The following is a 12,664-nucleotide window of genomic DNA, read 5'->3' on the forward strand; positions in this document are numbered from 1 at the left end:
GAGCATGGACTTCGATGGCGTTGTGGGTAAGGACAGTGCTGGTATTGGAATTTGGATTCGAAGCCCTGCTTTCCAGCTTGCTAAAGTCCCAAGTAATGTTATAGTATGTTCCTACAAGTTATCTTTTGATTGCTCTAATAATGAAGCGGAGTATGAGGCTTTGATTATAGGTCTGAAAATTTTGAAGAAGCTCAATGCAAAAAGGATTGCTGTTTATGGTGATTCAGAGCTGGTGATTAAGCAGGTAAAAGGAGAATATCAAGCAAAGCATCCATGGATGAGAGCCTATAGAAATGTAGTTCTAGATATTTGAGGATGTTTCCTTAATATACCTTAGCAGTAGTACCCCGAACTCAAAATATCATTGCAGATTCACTCGCCACTACGGCCAGCAATTTGAAGATTCCAATGAAATCCAGCAACAAATTTGAAATTCATCTCAAACATAGGCCTGTCGTTCCTGATAATTTGAGGTATTAGAAAGTGTTTTGGGATGATAATGAAATTAATGCCTTTTTGCAGAATGAAGGAAAGTTTAAGAATTCTTCCATTGATGATGATTGTGATTCCGATGAACAAGAGATTGAGGTAAATCAGATGGAGGTTTTATAGCTGAAGGATAATATCATTCCTAGAGGTCTCATACCTTTAGAGGAGCTTTTTTATCAGGATGATGTGGCAAGAAAACCGATCTTGGTTCCTACGAACAAAGGAGTTGAAGATGTAAATCTTGGAACAGCTGACAAGCCCAAGCTTGCAAAGTTATCAAAAGCATTGTCTCCTAAAGTAAAGGCTAAGTATGTTAGATTACTTTCTAAATTTTTTGATTTCTTTGCTTGGGATTATTCATATTTGAAGGTGTATGACAAGGATATCATTCAGCATACTATTCCTATCAAGCTGGATCAAAAACCTTTCAGACAGAAGTTGAGAAGAATCAATCCAAAGCTGCTACCATCCATTAAGAAAGAGGTAAATAGATTGTTTAAAGTTGGCATCATTGTTCCCATTAGATTTTCTGATTGGATTTCAAATTTGGTCATGGTACGAAAGAAGACCAGAGATATAAGGTTGTGCATAGATTTTTGGAACCTCAACAAAGTTTCCTTAAAGGATAATTACCCACTTCCTAAGATGGATCATATTCTACAAAGACTATTTGGAGCATCACGGATGTCACTACTTGATGGTTACTCAGGCTATAATCAGATCTTGGTGCATGAAAAAGACCAAGACAAAACTGCCTTCACAACACATTGGGGAACTTTTCAGTATGCCAAAATGCCATTTGGATTGAAGAATGCCGGAGCCACTTTTCAGTGGGTGATGGACATAGCTTTTGCTAATGAGAAGGATGTTTTCTTGGTAGTTTATTTAGATGATTTGACAGAGTTTTCTGGTTCTAATGATGAGCATTTGCACCACTTGATAATTGTCTTTCATAAATGTAGGAAGTTCGAGATTTCTCTAAACCTGAAGAAGAGTCTTTTTGCCATGGACGAGGGTAAGCTCCTTGGTCATATAATTTCTAAAGATGGTATTTGCATTGATCCTTCAAGGGTGGAAGCAATCCAGCATATAGACTTTCCGCGCAACAAAAAGGAGATTCAAGCTTTCAATGGTAAGATGAATTTCTTATGCAGATTTATACCAAATTTGGCTGAGCATTTACGTGAAATAACTAATATGTTGAAGAAGGAAAGCACTGTGAAATGGACCGAGGATGCCATGAAATCATTCAACTTGGTAAAGTTTGCTTTGACCACAGCCCCAGTCTTGATTAGTCCTGATTATACTCATGATTTTATTATATTTTCATTTGCATCCGAGCACACCATGGTTACAATATTGATACAAAAGAAGGATCAGATGGAGCAACCCATTGCTTTTTTCAATAGGACTATTCGAGATGTTTCCTTGCCATACAAAATCATTGAAAAATAAGCGATGGCTCTTATAAAAGCATGGAAGGATTTCAGAGTATACATTCTGCATTCACATACTATATCCTATGTTCCTAATGCAACAGTCAAGGATTTTCTCATGCAAACTAATCCGAAGGGAAGAAGAGGTAAGTGGATAGCAGCAATGTTGGAGTACGGTCTTGAGATTAAACCTACCAAACTGATCAAAGGACAAGGCTTGGCAAAACTAATGGCTGAATCAAATCTGCACGCTCTAGACATAAATATTATTGCAATAATGTCGGAGGACGAAGATGGTGGCTCACTCATTCAAGTATCAGAAATGTTTCTCAAATCACCTTGGTATTTTGATATAGTTTATGTTCTTCAGCATCTTTCGCCACCTCCTGGAATTTCAAGAAGTAAAGATAGTTCACGTAAACTCAAGTCTGCAAAATTCTGCATTTTAAATAGTGCTCTCTATTGGAAAGATCCAGGAGGAGTTCTTCTTAATTGTTTGGTTGAAGATGAAGCTCAGCAGGTAATGAATGATTTTCACAGAGGTGATTGTGGTGGTCATTTTTTTTGGAAAACAATAGCTAACAAAGTGTTGAGAGTAGGATATTATTGGTCGACTTTGTTTTCAAATTTGTACAAGACAGTGATGGGCCGCCATGAATGCCAAGTTTTTCAAGGAAAACAGAAGTTGTTTCCTCTTCCTTTGAAGCCAGTTGAAGTAAATACACCTTTCCAGCAGTGGGGACTTGATTTCATAGGGGAAATCCATCCTACATCATTAGCACAACACCGATGGATTTTGACAGCTACCGATTACTTCACCAAGTGGATTGAGGCCATTCCGACAAGGCAGGCCATGGACACGGTAATTATCCAATTTCTAGAATATAATATCTTGTCTCGTTTTGGGTGCCCTCACAAGATAATAACAGATAATGCAACAGAATTTCAATCCAATAAGATGGTTGAGTTTTGCAACAAGTACAATATTACATTGGGTCATTCCATGGCATACTACCTGCAAGGCAATGGATTGGTTGAATCATCAAATAAGTCCTTGGTGAACATTATCAAGAAAATGTTGGAGGCAAACAAGAAGAATTGGCATTGTAAGCTTGTTAATGCCTTGTGGGTCGACAGAGTGAGCAGCAAGAAATCCATAGGTACGTCACCTTCTGAGTTGGTTTATGGTACTGATACAGTATTTCCTACATCACTTGTAGTCTCGGTCATGATATTATTATAGGAAGTTGGCAACAAAGAGGATGATATTCAACACAGGATTAATCAGATCATTCACCTTCAGCAAACAAGGGAAGAGGTTTCCCAAAACACTTTCCAGTTGCAAGAGAAGATAAAGAAGATTTGTGACCGCAAAACCAAAGCAGAAAAGTTTCAACTGGAAGATGTAGTACTGCAGTGGGTTGCATGGAAAGAGGAAAAGGGCAAGCATGGTATGTTTGACAATTTATGGGAAGTACCGTGTAAAATCTCAACTTATCAGGGACAGAATGCATTTTTGTTGAAGGAAATGGATGGTCAGGATTGTTCAGGAGGACCAGTGAATGGTAGGCTCCTGAAGCACTACTACTTTTGAGGTTGTTCCCTAAAGTTACTTCACCTTCATTGTATATACCAGTTTGATTTTCATTGCAAGTTTTCAAGTACACTATCATCTGAGCTTGGGGCCCGAAGTGAAGGCTATAAAGTTTGAATTATTAGTGTCAAGTTTGGTTGATAGTTGAGTTTAGAGTTGGTTTGGATGTGAGTAATTTTTCAGTTTGTATTGAGTCATTTTTCAGTTTTTTGTTTTGACCGTATTGCCTAATGGATGAGGCACTTGGTCTACAGTGTTCTTGACACCTCCAAGGAGCTGCCATCCCCAATAAGGCCAATGTTAGTGTCAGTATCTGCATACTTCCATCAGGGATCAAATTTTCTCTTTGCATTTTCATTTTAGGGATCCCATACTGAAATTTTCACATCATTTCATTAGGTCATGTCAAACTGATCCACTGATGGTTGTCTTCTCTTCAAAAAATCTAAATTTTTCCCTCATAGAGTATACTTGTTGATCCTTCTTCAAGTTGTCTTCAGTTATGGTTTCATGGTCAATTTGCAATCATGCTTTCATTAGGTCATAAGGCATGCTTTCATTAGGTCTTAGGGCTTCATTTCCAAGGTCAAGAGCCTGATTTTAAAGTGTAAATAAAAGTCAACAAGGGTATGACGATGATGAATAAGTCAAGCATGATGGATTGTAGGTCATAGCCAATGAATAATTATCTGTTAACCTAATGTAATTTTCACCTCAAAAACATGTTTTTGAGGTGAAAACAAAGTATTTTGATTTTATTTGTATTTCTTATGTAATTTTAAGTCACTATATGTAATAAATGTTCCTAGTTGCACCAAAGCATCTCTCCTTGCTGCAAGACAAAGAAACACTGCAAAATTCAGTTCAAGATGAGCATTATCCACCTGCAAAGACATAAAGAAAAAAGGCATTAAAACAGAGTTTTCAAGAAGGACAAGAAACATTAGAAAGTGGGTTTTTCAAGTGAAAAATCAAAATCTACTCCTATTTAAGCCCTCACATTTCATTTCCATGTTCATAATTCTCATTTGGCAAGCAAAGAGTCAAAAAGTGAGAAGAAGAGGCAAGCTTGAGCGAGTTTTGGGCGAAGAAGAGTTGGCACTGTGCTTCTGGGGTAGTGGTTGAGTGGCGCTGCGCTTCTGAGGCAGGCAAGGTTGGCGTTGTACGTTGAAGACTTGGCATTACGTATTGAGGCCAACGATGCGCATATGGAAAATTTCCATAGTGTTATTTTACACTGGCGTTGCGCTTCTAGGGTGGCATTATGTGTCTGTGCACCGGCGTTGCGCGTTGAGCAGGAAGGCTAGAAAAGCCTCAAAACTTCATACAAACCTCCAAATTGCTCTCTCTCTCACCTGCATACAAGTAAGTTGACCTCCTTTGCTTCAGTTTTTGTTTGCATATCAACATCATAAGCATCATTCTCCATGTTAAATATGAAACCCGAAAAATCTCCCTAGTGGTGCCTAAAACCATAAACCCTCATTTTTCATCCTATCATCTATCCCTACAGCTCTAAACTATTCCCCTATCCCTATATCCCTATCCCCTTATCCCTATTCCATAACATTCCCATCCTGTTGTCCCTCTTCCCCAAGGGAAATTTCTCAAAACAAGCCCTCCCTCTCATTTCCTACTCCCTCATTCATTTTTAGCCCATAAAGTCATTTCCCATGCCCTCACTCCTAAAACCCTTTCACTCATTCCCTTCATACAACCTCCAGCCTTGCAAACATGGACACAGAGGACCGAGACTATGTGGAGGAGGAAAACACAGGCAGTGACACTTCAGCAGATGAGAAGTCTCTATCACTATTCCATAATGAAGATCATTGTGCTTCATCATCTTAGTCTCCTCAACATCTCTTGGGAGACCTTTATTTCTCATGATATCTTTGGGGGTCCTCAAATTCCTCCACCAGTGTCTTAAGAATCAGGAAGACCTTCTAGCAGTGTTCAGGTGAATGAGGAGGCCAAGGATATTAGAACTACTGAGGTGCCCATTTACATGACATATCAGAGGGGCACAAGGAGATTATTTGCATCCAATAGGAAAGTTTTTTCTCCACGAGATGTGGAAGGGACCTTGCCTTCTTCATCAGCCCATAGGAAAATGCTAGCTCCACAGGATGTGGAAGGGGCTTTGCCTTCTTCATCAACACAGTAGGTACAGGTGCAGCATTTGTACAAAGGGAGGAAAAAGATGTCGGAGGAGAGTCTTGATGATGAGGAGGAAAGGGACTTTGACATGACTGATCATGATGAGTCGGAGCAACATTATACTCATCATGGAGTTGAAATCATTGACTTAGAGGCTTAAGACGAAGAAACCATCAAAGACAACATCATACAAGAAAGGGAAGCTCAGGTACAAGCTTTGGCGAACAATTTAGAGAGGGCCAAATATGTCATCACATATTTGGAGCAAAAAAAAAAGCAATTGAGTGACAAAGAAGTCCTCATGGAACTGGAAATGCTCAAGGTAAAACGACAAGGTGGAAAAGAGGCACAAGTCACTTTGACTTCTATTGAGAAAGAGATTGAAGATGATACGGATACTTGGCTTGAGAGAGTCAAATTGCACCTTGAGAAGTTGCTACAGAAGGCCAATAGAGACAATCAGATGATTAGACACATGGCCTATCATCACAAGACCCAAAACAAGATTTGCAATATGAGGGTCAAGAAGATGAAAGCTAGGCTTAGGTAGACTTTGAAAGGAAAAAAGGAGGAGGATAGGCTTAGGATGCTTGCTGAAGCTTCCTTGGCTCATCAATACACCTGATGGGGATGCTTCTCACAAATGTTGGGCAAGTTTAGAAGAAATTATGTTACTTGCAAATTTTGGAATTTTACACATAGGAAAACTGCCTTGACGCGCAGCGCCACCGGTGCTACGCTTTTCCTAGGGGAACCCAATGAAGAAATGGTTTGCATTTTTAGATTTAGAACGATGAGGACATGCAACCTAGAAATTTTCAAGGTTTTTGGGGTAGAACTGATCCACCAAAAGGTCAAAAAACACCCTAAAAATGACCTTTCTGCCACTTTTTGGACACACAGAAGCAGTCTTGGGCGAATCAGTATTTCAGGGGTCAAATGAGCTTCCAATATAGAAATTCTAGGTGTTTTGGAAAGTAGACTTGAATATATTTCCAATGAGCTATCATGGGATCAATTTGGATGTCGGTAAGGCTTCCAAAAGGGACCTAAAATTGGCGCTATGTGTTGGGCCAGTGGCGCTGCGCGTAGGGCAATTTTTGCTCAGGATGGCTAGTTTTCCAGTTTTTGACTGTGTTCTTGGATTCTATCTCATGGATGATGATTCACCATTGTAAATGATGACTTGGCATGTAATTATGATAGATAAATAGTAATATATGGTAGATTCATTGCTTTAGAAGTCAGTTTGAGCTCAAATGAATCAGTTTTTCACTTTTAGAGGCAAGTTGTTGAGATGCCTATATTCATGTTTCTTGTTCAGTATTAGTTAGATTAGCTCCTCATCTTAGGGATTCGACCCCTAAGGATGGGAGGAGGTTGAAATCATGTCTATATCTTCTTCTTCTTTCTCATTGTAAAGGGTTGGACTCAGCTAGATGCTTAGACCTTGATTGTACACCTTTTGTAAGTAGTTTGGCATGAGATTAATAAGAATTGTAGCTATTTTTATGGGATCCATGTGGTATGAGTTTTAGTATAGTTTCTTCTTCAGTGATCATGTGTTAATGTGTTTTATGTATGTCGTTAATCATTTCATTGCTTCTAGTTGAATGTTTTCAAGTTGATAGGCGGAATTCATTACATTAGTGCTCTACCTTGGGGAACCCTTCACCATTTCATGTTTTTCGCAGTCTAGGAGGGATCCATGGTTTTCACATGCCCTTCTTAGCTTCTCACCAGCCTAAAAAATTTCAACCCATCAAGCCCTTGAGTGCTAAAGCCTATGCCTACCTTGCCCCATTGAACACCCTGCAATTCTAACCTAGTTCCCTAGACCTAAACTGTCCAGCTCCTCCTGATCCGGCAAAACCCCTTTAAAATCAAATCAAAATTTTGTGCTACTATACCTAGCCTAAAATCCTTTACCTGATCCATTCATCTTGACTGAGATCCTTAAGCCCTCTCCTGGCCTAGTAGAGCTAGCTACTTGGCTAAGTGTGGTTTGTGGTTACCCTGGCATTGCCTTCCTTCAGCTTGAGGTTCAATCCAAGTGATAACAGGAAGAAAATGAAACTAATCTTGAGTCAAGAAAATACCAAGACCTTCACATTAGAAATCCATTCTTAGGCACTAAAACAAAAAATCCTTCCATTGCATCATTTACACCTTTTCTTTAACTTGGAACATAACTTTCAAAAAAAAAAAAAAAATCAAAAAAATCATATATATATATATAATAAAATAATAAATGCTTGAGTCATTGTCGTATCAATTAAACAGAAAGGCAATCGTTCCATATGCTTTTAAGTTGCGAAATATATTGAAGAATATGAAGCTTTCTCATCCCTTGCTCCTAATAAAATTGTAATCCATGGGTTCCAATCAAGTAATCAATTTCCCTCCAAGATAGTTAAGATATCACTTTGGAGAAGGACTTCTAGAAGCATTGGGATAGTAAAAATGGAATTAACCAGGAGGAAAATGAAGAACTGTCGTGGGTGCTCCAAAATATTTGAATGCAACTGAAAATGATTTTATACTCCCTCCACACATTTTAAAACATAAACCATTGAGTTGCATCTCATTTATTTTCCACCTTTCTATAATATGTAATGCTTTGAGCAAGAATAGAGCATTCATAAATATTTTCAAGAAAGAGGACTCTTCAAAATCCTAATAAGTTGGGCTCTAACAAATAAACAATTTCATGTAATGAATAAATATTACATGGTATATTTCAGTGATTAAAATGACAACCTTATTCTTATTCTCATTACAACAAAAATAAATTCAACCCTAACTAGTTGGGATCTAACAAATCAAGAATTTCATGTAGTAAAGTAAACTTACATTGTAGATCCCAATTATTTTCAATGACAAATTTATTCTTGATCGTATTACGACATAGATAAATTTAAGAGTACATACATATTTCCTTATTTGAGACAAACTTTGAACACATTCTAAGATTTCATAAAAATATAATGATACGATTTACCTGTAGGACATGAGAAAGGTATCTACATCTAGCACCAATGACTCAAAAACAGTGTTATTGAGACACCATCTCATGGCGTTAGAATCATGTAGATAGATAGTGTTATAGAGATACCTTTTTACACTTATTCAACACCACCTTCAAGCTTCAAATTCATCAATTGATTTACTTTAGTAGCAAATTCTAGTGGTATTTCATTAAATACAACCCGACAAAATCCATTTATGATAGTTGTCATTACCTTCTCTCAATATATCCCCCTCCGGAAATAGAATAAATGATATTCCCCAATTTTTGAGGTACTTGCTTCATGTTCAACATGGGCTATTGGTTTCTTATCGTGGAAAAGGTTGCAAATATTAGATGTATAATGGAAACAAGCATGAAATTCAAGGTTTCTCCTAAAGTCTCTTGGCTTAATTATAAAACACCATCTACTTAAAACATGATATATGGTAGTAACAAAAACCTACCCAAGGTCCCACTTAAGAATTCAAAATGCTGCAAATAGGAGATGTCTTAAAAAATATCAACTATTTAATTGCATAATCACACTAAAATAGACAAATCTTTAAAATGTTGAAAAGTGTGAAAACAATGGAGTTTGAATATTATAGTTATGTCACGGTAGATATAGCTATGTAAAATGTAAATTCTATCTAAAACACGTAAATTTAACTTCTATAGCTACATGAATTGTAACTTCTATATAAAAAAATGGAGTTGGAATATTATAGTGACGTCAAGGTAGATATAACTACGTGAGATGTAACTTCTATATAACAATCTAAATATCCTTTTTTTTAATAATTTAAGAGACTATCATTTTTTTATCTTAGGTTAATAACTTAATACTCCACCAAAAATAGCATTGAATTGGTTCTTCACCAACCAAGGGGAAATTTTAAACCATTGTGAAAATGCTTACTCATTCCCCTGCCATATTTCGGATATTTTATTTGTGTACAGTTTTAAGCTAGTGTAATGTAACTTCTACATATTTATTTGACAATTTAAATGTAAAAAATTACCCATATTGAAGTTATACAATTAACATATGAACAATAAGATACAATATGCATGAGTTATAACATATGCACAATAAGATACAATATGCATGAGTTATAAGTAATATGGCGTTTACATGTTATATCAAGACAAACTTTTTCTCATCTCATTAACTCTTATCTTATAGTTGGTGATGGATACAACCTTTAAAATTATGAGCCATCCTTGTCATTTCTTATATTTAATGATGGATATAGATTTTAAAAGCATCAACCTTATTTGTTATTTTATGTACGGTCAATTTAAATGGAAGTGCTCATAATTTTATTCAATATTATCTTGTACAACTGGAAATAAAATGATGTGGGGGTGGTGTTTCTAGTGATTTTCAAACTTGTTTTAATTACCTAAATTTAGCATATTTAAAATAAACACGGGTGGTGTTTTTAGTGATTTTCAAAGTTATTTTAATTACCTAAATTTAGCCTATTTAAAGTAAATAGTTGCACTGACCATCTTATCTTCAAGTCAGTAACTTTGCTTGAGGGTATCTTCATGACATCCACCATCTGTGGAAATTATGAAATATTAGTAGTATCTTGCACTAAATAAAAAATGTTGGCATAGAATTTTTTATTGTGTTTTTTACTCTGTGTCACAAATTCATTGTTATTTTATGATTCTTATTTTTTATTTCCATTCTAAGATTGGATTCATCATGCCTACAAGGATTTTTAGTCGTGCACACATCATATTGCTCACTTCTAATTATATCAAAAACAGAGAGTATGCCCATGACATGTAGTGACATGTGGGTGTCTATTTTACTCAATGATATGCTTGATTTTTTAACCCATTCCAATCCTACCGCAATGAAATTAAGAGAGATAAGGACACAATAAGGACTATCAATAAATGAAATTAGAGACTTCAGAATGAAACTCAAATTGTCCCTGAATGTAACAATAAGTATTTGCATCTACCTGGTCACCAATGAGCATCGAATCACACTGTGAAAAATTCCTTGCATTATGAGAATTTGGTTGCACCTACACTAATCCTCTGTAGTAGTTCCTTGACTTGCTTATAGATATAATTTTAGAAACAATCATACTCCTACAATTATTCCCTATATGGATCATCTTTGTCCCCCCTATTGATAGTTATTTTTTAAGGCAACAAAATATAACTCTCCAACTGCATCATCGCCTTTCAAAACAATGTTTGAGTATTCCAGGTGATTTTCGAACCAGTCTCTACTCAGGTACACGAAGTCCTAGATCTGTCTCCCTCGCGCAAACCTCTTTTCGTAATAAAACTATAAATCCCATGTTTTCATTCCTCGTCCCTGACATAGCAATTCTTTACAATGGAATACTTTATCGTTGCTCACTCAGTGCAATAGAGATCCACTACTATGACATGGTTATGCTTGGTGTCAAAAAATGGTGCAGTGCATCCTTCAATATGTGTCATAGTACTCCTCTCACCTCACAGAACTCCTCTCATCTACAACAATAAGAGTCCTCTCAAACTACTTGGTGTCCCTCTCATTCATCCTGAAATAAGTGGATATTTCCATGGGTAACAAAGTGTGCTTCGGGATTTAATAAAAGGAGCTACCACTAAAAAAAAAATACAATGCAACATAATACTTATCAGCAGGAGGAACAAACCTATCGAGCTACTTCCTAACCAGATCAAGATACTCCTAAATTACCTCTTATAACGAAAAAAGATAACCTCAACTGCCTATAGAGCCTACCTATGCATGGTAACAATGAAAACACTGTCAAAAACAACATCTACAACAACGTTGGTCAATCTCTTCTTCTGGTCAAGGGCATGCCCAACTTTTGAAAAGTATCAAGCAAGTCAGGGTCCACCTCATCCAAGCTCCTCTTCTTCTACTACTCTGTCTGTTTAGGTTCAAAATAATAGAAAAGGTCTTGGAAATTGATGGGTGGGTAAAAGTTATCAGACCATTTGGGTTCTTCCATTTTTTAATCATTTGTTGTAAGCATTGAGTCTAAATTGCAAAATCCATTCATGTTCCTTCTTTTGAGGTGAAATTAACCTAAGCTTTGGAGAGTTGTAAGGTTTAATGGATCTAAGTATATTCTACTTAATATAGTAACATGGTTTAAAATTGTAGGCATTGAGATCAGAATCTAAAGATGAAACATAAAATATTGTATGTTCATAATTACAAGAAATTTTAATTTCATGTAACAAAGTTTGAGGAATGTCTAGTATTTGCATCCTACCATAAAATTTGCTTACATCACTCGAGCCCTTTGAATTTGGGCTTGGTAGAGTCCATTACACAAACAATCAACCACTAAAAAAAGGTGAAAAGAAAAAAAAAATTATGCATTCTAACCCTAGAAAAGTTAGGGAGGAACAAACTGATCTATACAATAAGAACATGCAAATGCTTACTTGTCCATTGTCTTTCGATGAATTGTTGGCCACAATAAATATCTGCATTATCATAATCATTAAACCCTTTGTACAATAAGGACATGCAAAATGCTTACTTGTGCATTGTCTTTTGATGAATTGTTGGCCGTAATCAAGATCTGCATTATCATAATCATTAAACCCTCAACTCTAGATGAAATTTATGCTTTGATCATATAAACCCTCGAAATTGTTTACCCATAAGAACAAAAATCATATTTAGTAAAAAGGAAGAACTCTCGAGAGTCCAAATTCATACCCATGTACAAATGGCCAAAATCTCCATGCCCAATGACCTTGCCCTTCCTCCATCTAATCGTTGATTCTCTCCTAAGGTGTTTCCCATGCAAACTCCATCTGGGGTTCGAATCCCATGAAGATCATGTTGATGGTCTTCCTTTCCACCCAGATATCAACAAGGCTCTATCTGTGAATATTTTATAAAATAAATATTTATAATGTAAAAAATAAAATAAATATTTATAATATAAAATAAAATATATAAATTTCAAT

Source organism: Pinus tabuliformis, chromosome 1_2 (genome assembly GCF_031772625.1).
Source record: "Pinus tabuliformis cultivar Carrire ecotype Pingquan chromosome 1_2, CPIR1, whole genome shotgun sequence".
Taxonomy (NCBI): domain Eukaryota; kingdom Viridiplantae; phylum Streptophyta; class Pinopsida; order Pinales; family Pinaceae; genus Pinus; species Pinus tabuliformis.